This window comes from Triticum aestivum, chromosome 4D (assembly GCF_018294505.1).
Source record: "Triticum aestivum cultivar Chinese Spring chromosome 4D, IWGSC CS RefSeq v2.1, whole genome shotgun sequence".
NCBI lineage: Eukaryota > Viridiplantae > Streptophyta > Magnoliopsida > Poales > Poaceae > Triticum > Triticum aestivum.
The window spans coordinates 11,526,730-11,538,341 of record NC_057805.1 but is presented as its reverse complement, the minus strand read 5'-3'; the positions used below and the strand labels follow the sequence as shown (position 1 = coordinate 11,538,341).

The following is an 11,612-nucleotide window of genomic DNA, read 5'->3' as shown; positions in this document are numbered from 1 at the left end:
TTATATCATTGCTAGTGTATAAAAATCTGCATAAGGTTGTATAAGTACATTATAAACATTCAGAAATGAAATACACAAATTTAGTAGTGGCGCACCTTGGCTTTTATATCAGCCGAACCATCTAAGAAATTTGATAAGCGAGATCCTATCTCTACTCTCACGGCGAAAAATTAAACAAGACAAGTCCAATGCTTTGCCTAAAGATAACTCTAGAACTCTAAGAGCATCTCCAGCCGCGCCCCCAACAGGCCTCCCAGGCGATTTTTTCGCTCCGGCGCCCAAAAATCGGCCCAGTCGCGCCTTCAGGAGCCCGTTTTTCGCCGGATCGGGCCGAAACTGGCGCCGGCGTACCCAGGCCGAACCCGGCGAGCTGGGGGGCGCCCGGGGGCGCCGGGGCGAGCAGTTTTGGCGCGAATGGAGATGGGCCCGCCGAGTTAGCGAGGCGCCGCTTCATCGCCCTCATCGCCTCGGTTTCTGTAGGAATCAATGCGAAGGCTGCCGCGCCGGTCAGCCTCCATTGATGCCTCACGGGCGGCGCAGTGAAGGCGCCGCGACGCGCGTCCCGCCCTCTGCCGCCACGCGTCCCAGGGCATGCAGCCTCTCGCCGCCCCGGTGCGGCTATAGAAGGCGACCTCCCCGCCGATGGACGCCACAGCTCTCATTCCCCCCCCCCCTCTCCGGCGCAGAAAGTAACACTCTCCCCGCTCTCCGGCGCACAAAGCAACACCTTCCCCCTTCCCGCCAACGAACAAATGGCCGAGAGGTTCCCAGGCGATGGCGCGGCGGCGAACGGCTTCGGCCGCCGCCATCTCCAAGAACCGTAGGCGCGCCTCCTCTACGAGGCCGAGTATCCGGCGCCCCGGACATGCGAGTGTCGGGGGCGTGGAGGGTGAGCGCCGACGGTGTCCCGGTGCCACCGGTGCCCGAAGCGGCTGCACGGCGGGCCGAGATCGTCCGCATCCGCTCGTCCCTGGCGGAGGAGCAGCGGAACGAGCCGCGCTACGCCGCCGACAGCCACACCATGTGGTCCATGTACTTCGCGCGCCGCCGCGAGGAACAGATCGCCTCCACCAACGGCGCCATCCCCCGCGGCCGCCTCAACACCGACGGGCGGCGCGAGTGGTGGGGTGTGCCAGGCCGCACCCTCGAGGCGTTCCACGACCACATCAAGACCGGCAACGTGCCGCGCCACGAGTACCCGTAGCCGTCCTTCTCTCGCCGACGTGGCAGCTCCTGGACGCCGCGGCGAATGGAGCCGGGGTCGTCCTCGTCGTCGGGGTCCGGCTCGCCGGCGTGCCGCCCTATCAAGCCTGAGCCGGAGGAGACGCCGCTCGGGCGCCGCACCCGCAGCGGCGCCCTCGTCATCAACGAGGGTGCCCGGCCCTCCCCGCGCTCCCTCCGCCTGGTCCGGCCGAAGCCCGAGCTGGGGCTGCTCCCCGTGAAGCTGGAGCACGTCAACATGGTGGCCCCCGATGACAAGTCCGCCCTCAAGTGGGAGAGGGAGGACTACGTCTGTGAGCAAGTGCTCCGCCAGCGCCGGGCGTACGCGGAGCTCCAGGCACGGCGCCGCGGGCGCGAGGAGAGCGGCGTCATCGTCCTCGACAGCAGCGAGAAGGACGAGGCCAGGCCGTCCAGCGCCCCACCGCGCGTCGGTGACCTTGGCCAGGGCTGCAGCAGGGACGGCGGCGGCACTGGCGAGGCGCGCAAAGACGACGGCGGCGGCGGCGACTCCACCCGCTTCTACAGGCTTCTCGGCATGTAGATGGCAGGCGGCGGACGCGGGCGCAGTGGCTAAGCGTAGTTTGGCGTAGTAGTAGGCGTAGTTTGCATGTTCTTACGTTTTTGTACAAATTTTAATAAAATTTCGCCGAGTTTATGCCAAAATCGTCAAGTTTGCAATATTTTGTACGGAATATCGCCGAGCCCGCGGCGACCGGGGGGAGGTCGACGACTGGGAACGAAGTCGCCCCCAGGGGCAAATTTAGCGCCGGTTCGCGCCCAGGCGGCTTTTTTTCGGCGCCCGGGGGGCCGAACGGCTGGAGATGCTCTAAGAATTTGCCTTTTACATGTCGGCAGTTTTTATTTCCTCAACAAAACTGATGCGGCAACTTAACATAATCAGCTGCTGGTGGCCCCATCCGCAGGCTTGCAAGGAGAGCAGGTCACGTGGCCAAAAATGACTGGACCTGGAACAATCTGGTGGATGAACTCTGCGAAGTAGTATTCCACACGGCTTCTTGTTTTTTTTAAGTACGGCCGGCTTCTTGTTTTCTTTGTGTTACATGCATCTAGGACTCCTACGTGGGCACCAAAATTCGTAATGTGCTCAGCTCAAATATATTTTCTGTAATGTGCTAATATCTTGGTTGCACGCCATAATCAAAACCATCAGCGTAATCACGTGCACGTACATGATGTGGTGCATGCATGTATGACTATATGCAATTCTTTTTCACTTACTTTATCGTAGGAGTATTTTTCTTTCGACTCTTCATGTCATGTCATGTATGGCTACATGCAATTCTTTTTCACTTGCTTTATCTTGGTATTTTTCTTTCTTGACTCTTCATGTTTACCCGCCGTAACAAAAGTCTCTTAATTGAAATATTTCTGGCATGCAAATATTATTGATCTATAGTTCATTAAAATGTGACAATGTGTGAACAGCATGCAACAACAGCATCGGCAGTCGTGGTCATATTAGTAATTTTCCAAGTCGTGGAAGCTGCGGTGGCATGAATCCAACTAAACCTAATTAGTTTGGCTAAAAAAGGAGAGGAGAGGAGGAGATTGCTAATTTGGGCGCGGTAATCTCTCCTGACCTCTCACCGTACGGATGTATACATAGAGCGAAATAAGCTCCTTCATTCTCTCACACACCACACCAGACCACAATCTGTCGTCCGACGTACTGTGCAAACCGATCGACCAACGAGAGACAGAGCAGCAGCAATGGCAGTGCAGCAATGCACGGTGGCGCTCGTGGTGGCCGTCGCCCTCGTGGCAGGGCCAGCCGTCTCGTACGCCGCCGAAGCCGGCTACGCCCCGGCCGGGGCACAGCCCAAGGCCACGACCGAGGAGCAGAAGCTAATTGAGAAGGCCAACAACGCCTTCAAGGCGGCTGTGGCGGCTGCAGCTGCAGCCCCTCCAGAGGACAAGAGCAACATATTCGTGAAGACCTTCACGACAGAACAATGGCAACTGGTCTCTCGAGGGGGTCACCGACGCGTCCAACTCCAACGACAGTCTCAACACTAGGGTCATCTTCGCTATGATGAGGGCCTTACTGGAACGCCAAGGGCGCTACCCCGGAGGCCAAGTACGACTCCTTCGTGGCTATCTTCGGCGAGTCGCTCCGCATCATCGCCGGCATCCTCCGAGGTGCACGCCGTCAAGCCCGCTGCCGAGGAAGTCAAGGGCCCGATCCCTGCCGGCGAGCTCAAGGCCATCGGCCAGATCGACGCCGCCTTCAGGACTGCAGCCACCGCCGCCGACGCTGCCCCGGCCAAGGACAGGTCCGCCGTCTTCGACTCCGCCTTCGACAAGGCCATCAAGGAGACCACGGGCGGTGCATCCGGGGGCTACAAATACGTCCCCGCCCTCGAGTCCGCGGTCAAGGAGGCCTACGCCCCACTAATCCCCAAAACCCCAAGATCAGGCTCATGACCTATGAGACCGCCATGGTCGACACCATCTTCGCCATGGCTGCCGTCGCCACCGCCGTCCGCTCCCACGCCCGCCACCGCTGCCGGTGGCTACAAAAGCTGAGCTAGTGAGCTCACCGTACCTATGCTGCATATGCGTACGTGCGTATGTCACTGTGGCGGCAGCATTTTTGATCGACAATCAATATCAATTCTTCTTTTCGTGTCATGCACCCGCGATCGAGATTGATGACTTCTCATAATTATTAAATGCGAAAAAGTCTGGGAAAAAAACTAGATTTCATAGTCGAAGTCTGAAATGAACCCTAAGATCCAAATCCCACAAATCAGCAGACTGTCTTATCTAATCCCAGCTTAGCCCGGCCCTTTTTGGCTGAGAAGGCGTTTGTTCCCGCTGGAATTGCGCAGGATGACAGAGATTGGGGAGAAACCGAACAGTTTTGTCGTAGCTATTTCAGTGAGATCGACGGAGACTTACCAAGGTGACTGTTCAGTCTTCAGTGCATGCTCGATCACTGGCCATTCAGTCTTCTGCACACAAGCTAAATTGCTGGTAGCTAGTTAAGCCAAGAGCGTAGCTGTGTAAAGAAACGTGCATGTTTCATCGTCAATCAGTAGTGGTATAAAAATTCTCAATCCTGTGTATAGTTCATCTTCTTCTAGACTGCTATATATCTCTTGCTTCGGTGGATTACTTGTGTCACCATCTACTGCATTTTTCAATATTTATATTCCAACTTATTATTAATTTAGTTTGTAATGCGTCGTTGAACCATTTTATTCACCGCCTATACATATACTTGCCTTATCCATGTGAGTCCATTTTTGGAAAATGTTCTTTTCCCGTATTTCGTATCCGTATCCAAATGTCTCTATCCCTGTACGTATCATGTAATGTAACTAAATACCACAACTTTTCCTACCAAGAACCCTAATCAGAGACGATCATCTAGCAGATATGAGACTAAGAGAAGAGTGGGAGCGCGGGGGGGGGGGGGGGGGGGGGGGGGGATTACTTGCGTCTTTTTCAGCCGCCACGATCGTCTTATGGTCCGGTGATGAAGCCTAGCTAGCTGCCTGTGATTTCCCCTCTCTCTGCCACGTGTGCAATCCTGGCGGAGACAAACGATTTTTAAACCAAGAAAGGTCGGGATAAGCCGGGAGTAAATAAGATAGGGCGCTGATTTCAAAAATTTGGAGTTTAGGGTCCATTTCAGACTTCAATTACGAAGCCAAAGTTTTTTCAGACTTTTCCCTTACTAGGGAAAGCCTAGCTGGCTGTGATTCCCCCTCTCTCTGCCACGTGTGCAATCCCGGCTGAGACAAACGACTTTTCAACCAAGAAGGGTCGGAATAAGCCGGGATTAGATAAGATAGGGCGCTGATTTTAAGGATTTGGGGTCCAGGGTCCATTTCAGACTTCGACTATGAAGTCGATGTTTTTTCAGACTTTTTCCTTACTAAATTAAATTAGTGGGTAGCTGAGCGAGCGTGTGGGTGTGGCTTAATTAATTTGTTTTGGACACGCACGGCCGGCACATCAGCAACATATCGATCCATGTGTAAAACTTACTTTATAGTATATACTAGCAAAAAGGTCCGTGCGTTGTAATGGGAAAAAATTACATACCCCTAAACAATAAACATACTCCTAATAAACATGGCTCGGGACGCCGGGAAGCCCACGCCCTCTATTTCTCCAGCACACTCCGTAAAGTTTTATTGCGTTTGGACTCCGTCTGATATTGATTTCCTGTGATGCAAAAAACATGCAGAAAACAGCAACTGACACTTGGCACTATGTCAATAGGTTAGTATCAAAAAATGATATAAAATGATTATAAAACATCCAACATTGATAATATAACATCATGGAACAAGCAAAAATTATAAATACGTTGGAGACGTATCATTGCTTTGTAGTGGGTTCGATCTTACGGTGCTTGATCCCAGTGACAGAAAGGGACCCGACATGTATGTATCGTTGCTACTAAGGATAAAATGATGGGGTCTATCTCTACATAGATAGATCTTGTCTACATCATGTCATCGTTCTTATTGCATTACTCCGTTTCTCCATGAACTTAATACACTAGATGCATGCTGGGTAGCGGTCGATGTGTGGAGTAATAGTAGTAGTTGCAGGGAGGAGTCGGACTACTAATCTTGGACGTGATGCCTATGTAATGATCATTTCCTGGATATCGTCATGATTATTTGAAGTTTTGTCAATTGCCCAACAGTAATTTGTTCACCCACCGTTTGCTATTTTTTCGAGAGAAGGCTCTAGTGAAACCTACGGCCCCTAGGTCTTCTTTCTCATATTATTTGCCTTTGCGGTCTATTTTCCGTTGCTTTTATTTTCAAATCTATTAAACCAAAAATACAAAAATACCTTGCTGCAATTTATTCTTATTTATTTTATTTGGCGTTCGATCTATCAATCTACTACAAAATTATTCACGTTCGTTTGCCTATCTTGAGGCGCCTTACCCGAAAGGGATTGAAACCCCTTTTACACGTCGGGTTGCGGGAAGTTGTTATTTGTGTGCAGGTGATGTTTACGTTGTGTTGCTTGGTTCTCCTACTGGTTCGATAACCTTGGTTTCACATCTGTGGGAAATACCTACCGCCGATGTGCTGCATCATCCCTTCCTCTTTGGGGAAATACCGACGTAGCTTCAAGCCGTATCAAAAGGAATTTCTGGCGCCGTTGCCAGGGAGGATCTTCAACATATATCAGGTTCCTAATCACAAATATCTTCTTCTCGCAATTTACATTATTTGTCATTTGCCTCTCGTTGTCATCTCCCCCACTTCACAAAAAATTGCCGTTTTATTTGCCCTCTTTTTCGTTCGCCTTTTTCTCGTCAGATCTCATGTTTGCTTGTGTTGCCATGTGCCTTCTATTTGTTTGCATCTTTGCTTGCTAAAAATCTATTGATATGGATCCTCATCCACTTGCTAATCTTTTTAAGATATCCAATTATCATGAACCAATTGCTAGTGTTTTGAGTGCATTAGATTATCGTTATGAAGTTTTGCTTGAGAATCGTGAATCTGAAAATTGTGATGAAGAAATTTATGAAGTGATTCATGATTGCTCCTTGAATGAAAAGCATGATTGCAATGATTTTACTATAAATTCTATTAATGCCAATTGTGTAAATACTATGGAAAACCCCAAGCTTGAGGATGCTAATTTTGCTATGTCCACTACTTGTTCCAATGATCATGATTGGGGTGATGATTCTTATGATCTTGAAAATTTATTTAAGCCTCATGATGAATATGTTTGCGATAATATTGAAAGTTGGATTGGAAGAGTGTCAACTTTAGGTAAAAATAATCCCACAAATTTGGAGAGTGTTCAATCTTATGAAATTTTTGGTAAAAGTGGGTTCGGAGAGGTCGTGACTTTATTTGATGATAATCCAACTATCTTGGAAGAGTGTCAACTTTGCATGCATGTGGATCATGAAGAGAATTTTTTATATGATAGCTATATTGTTGAATTTGATTATGATCCTACATGTAATTATTATGAGAGAGGAAAATATGGTGGTAGAAATTTTCATGTTACTAATTTACCTCTCGTTATGTTGAGATTGTCAATGTTTTATACCTCTCCTTTGCATATGCTAGATATTTCTTGTCTTGGCAATTTGTTTTCCTATAAAATTGCTATGCATAGGAAGTATATTAGACTTATATGTGTTTGTCACATGTTTCAAGATGCTCTCTTTGTGTTTCAATTATTATCTTTCGTGTGAGCACCGTTAAAATCTTATGCCTAGCTAAGGGCGTAAAACTATAGCGCTTGTTGGGAGGTAACCCAATGAATAAAATTTATATTTGCTTTTTGATTTCTGTTCTTGAGTGTTTGCACAATTATGCTACTTTTATGATTGTGTTTTTTCTGTTTTAATTAGTATTTGTGCCAAGTAAACCCTTTAGGATCTTCTTGGGTGATAGTTGTTTGATCTTAATTATAAAGTTTCCGTTTTTCGGCAAGATCAAATCAACTATAACCCAACATGATCCCAAAGGCTTTGCTTGGCACAAACACTAACTAAAACACAAAAAACACAATCATAACAGTAGCATAATTGTGCAAACACTCAACAACAGAAATAAAAGGACAAAAATAAATTTTATTCATTGGGTTGCCTCCCAACAAGCGCTATCGTTTTATGCGCCTAGCTAGGCATAATGCAAGGATCTAAGTGTTGTCATCTTTGTTTCCAGATCCATAGGATGCCCTCATGATTGATTCATATGGTGGCCTAATTCTTGTTCCAGGGAAGTGCTACATACCATTCCTTACTGGAAATTGAAATTTAATATTGCCTTCTTTCATATCAATCACGATCCCAATAGTACGTAAAAACGGTCTACCAAGAACAATTCGACAAGACGGATTGCAATCAATATCAATAACAATAAAATCTATGGGCACATAATTTCTATTTGCAAGAATAATAACATCATTAATTTTTCCCATAGGCTTTTTAATAGTAGAATCCGCCAAGTGCAAATTTAGAGAACACTCCTCAATATCGGTAAGACCAAGCACATCACATTAATATTTCAAAATTGTAGAAACACTAGCACCCAAGTCACATAGAGCAAAACAATCATAATTTTAATCTTGACTGTTATAGTAGGTTCCCATTCATCATGTAATTTTCTAGGAATTGAAACTTCTAATTCCAACTTTTCTTCTAAAGCTTTCATCATAGCATCAACAACATGTTTAGTAAAGCTTTATTTTGTTCATAAGCATGGGGTGAATTTATCATGGATTGCAAAAAAGAAATAAAATCAATCAAAGAGCAATTATCATAATTAAAGTCTTTGTAATCCAAAAGAGTGGGCACATCAGTAGTTAAAGTTTTGACCTCTTCAAACCCACTTTTATCAGTTTTCTCAACAAGATTTTCACCCTCCGAATTATCGGGACGCCTTCTAGCTAAAGTTGACTCTTCTTCAGTTCCTTTTTCATCAATCTTAATTTTACTAAACAAAGAATCAATAGAAGAAACACCAATCATTTTAAGATCTTCATCACTTTTATGAAAGCAATCACTAGAAAACACTTTTTCTAAAAATTCTCTTCTAGCTCTAAGCATAGCGGTTCTTGTCTTACTTTCATCCATAGAAACATAAAGAGCTTTAATTGATTCCTCAACCTTAGGCACAAAAATTTTCATCTTGAGATTTTCCACATCACGAGAAATTCTATCAATACTTCTAGACATATCATCAATCTTATTCAACTTTCCTTCTACTGTAGCATTGAAAACCTTTTGAGTATTGATAAATTCTTTAATATTATTCTCAAGATCAAAGGTGTTCCTATTATTATTGTAAGAAGGATTACCATAGGAATTACCATAATTATTATAGGAATTACTAGGAAAAGGCCTAGGATTAACATTACCTCTATAAGCATTGTTATTGAAATTATTTCGCGAGACAAAATTCACATCTACGGCATCACTATTTTGCTCAATCAAAGTAGACAAAGGCACATCACTAAAATCAATAGGAGCACTTTTATTAGCAACCAATTTCATAAGAGCATCAACCTTTTCACTCAAAGAAGAAATTTCTTCAACCGAATTAACTTGTTTACTAGTAGGAGCTCTTTCGGTATGCCATTGTGAATAATTTGCAATAATATTATCAAGAAATTTTGTGGCTTCACCCAAAGTAATTTCCATAAAAGTACCACCCGCGACGGAGTCTAAAAGATTTCGAGAAACAAAATTCAACCACGCATAAAAAATTTGTATGATCATCCAAAGATTTAACCCATGAGTTGGGCAATTCCTTAGCATCAATTTCATCCTTTGCCAAGATTGAGCAACATGCTCATCTTCAAGTTGCTTGAAATTCATGATCTGGGTTCTAAGGGAAATAATTTTCGCGGGCGGAAAATACTTAGTAATAAAAGCATCTTTGCACTTATCCCAAGAATAGATACTATTGCGAGGCAAGGAAGAAAACCAAATTTTTGCACGATCTCGCAAAGAAAACGGAAATAATTTCAACTTCAAAACATCATTGTACACATCTTTTTTCTTTTCCATATCGCATAATTCCACGAAGATGTTAAGATGGGACGCAGCATCCTCATTAGGAGTACCGGAAAATTGATCTCTCATAACAAGATTCAGCAAGCGGTATTAATATTACAAGACTCTGCACTAGTGGCGGGAGGAGCAATCGGAGTGCTAATTAAATCATTGTTGGTGGTATTGGAGAAATCACACAACTTGGTGTTCTCTTGAGCCATTGTGACTACGCAACAAGATTGCACTCAAAAAAAGATCTGATGAGAAAACGGCAAATGAAAAAGAGGGCGAATAAAACGACAAATTTTTATGAAGTGGGGGAGAGGAAAATGAGATGCAAATGGAAAATAATGTAAATTGCAAGGAGATGAGATTTGTGATTAGGAACCTGGTAGATGTTGATGATGTCTCCCCGGCAACGGCGCCAGAAATTCCTTTTGATGTTTGCTTGAACTACGTCGGTATTTCCCCAAAGAGGAAGGGATGATGCAGCACAGCAACGATAGGTATTTCCCTCAGTGATGAGACCAAGGTTATCGAACCAGTAGGAGAACCACGCAACACCACGTAAAGAGCTCCTGCACACAAAGAACAAATACTTGCAACCCGACGTAAGAGAGGGGTTGTCAATCCCTCACAGGTAAAAAGATAGATAAAATTGTAGTAGATTGAATAAATAGATCTCGCGGGAACGCGAGATAAAGTAAATAACAATAAATTGCAGCAAGGTATTTTTGGATTAATAGATCTGAAAATAAAAGCAAATAAAAATATACCGCGAGGGCAAATATAATAAAGAAGAGACCCGGGGGCCGTAGATTTCACTAGTGGCTTCTCTTCAGAAAAATAGCAAATGGTGGGTAAACAAATTACTGTTGGGCAATTGGTAGAACTTCAAATAATCATGACGATATCCAGGTAGTGATCATTATATAGGCATCATATCCAAGATTAGTAGACCGACTCCTGCGTGCATCTACTACTATTACTCCACACATCAACCGCTATCCAGCACGCATCTAGTGTATTAAGTTCATGGAGAAACGGAGTAATGCAATAAGAACGATGACATGATGTAGACAAGGTCTATTTATGTAGAAATAGACCCCATCCTGTTATCCTTAATAGCAATGATACATACGTGTCTGTTCCCCTTCTGTCACTGGGATCAAGCACCGTAAGATCGAACCCATCACAAAGCACCTCTTCCCATTGCAAGATAAATAGATCAAGTTGGACAAACAAAACCCAAATATGGTAGAAGAAATACGAGGCTATAAGCAATCATGCATATAAGAGATCAAAGAAGACTCAAATAACTTTCATGGATAAAAACATAGATCTGATCATAAAATCAAACTTCATCGGATCCCAACAAACACATCACAAAAGGAGTTACATCATATGGATCTCCAAGAGACCATTGTATTGAGAATCAAAAGAGAGAGAGGAAGCCATCTAGCTACTAACTACGGACCCGTTGGTCTACAATGAACTACTCACGCATCATTGGAGAGGCACCAATGAGGATGATGAACTCCTTTGCGATGGTGTCTAGATTGGATCTGGTGGTTCTGGAACTTAAGGCGGTTGGAATTGATTTTCGTCGACTTCCCTAGGGTTTCTAGAATATTGGGGTATTTATAGAGCAAAGAGGCGGCGCGGGAGGCCACCGAGGTGGGCACAACCCACCTGGGCGCGCCTGGGCCCCCAGGCGCGCCCTCGTGGGTTATGCTTCCCTCGGAGCACCCCCTCTGGTACTTCCTTGGCCCAGCAGGTGTCCTCTGGTCCAGAAAAAATCATTAAAATGTTTCGCTGCATTTGGACTCCGTTTGGTATTGATTTCCTGCGATATAAAAAACAAGCA

General features: G+C 45.3%; 1 pseudogene; it reads left to right on the top strand.

Annotated features, from left to right (window-relative positions):
* The first annotated feature begins 2,946 nt into the window (after positions 1-2,946).
* On the top strand, positions 2,947-3,768 carry LOC123099395 (pollen allergen KBG 41-like; annotated as a pseudogene).
* Positions 3,769-11,612: the final 7,844 nt, after the last annotated feature.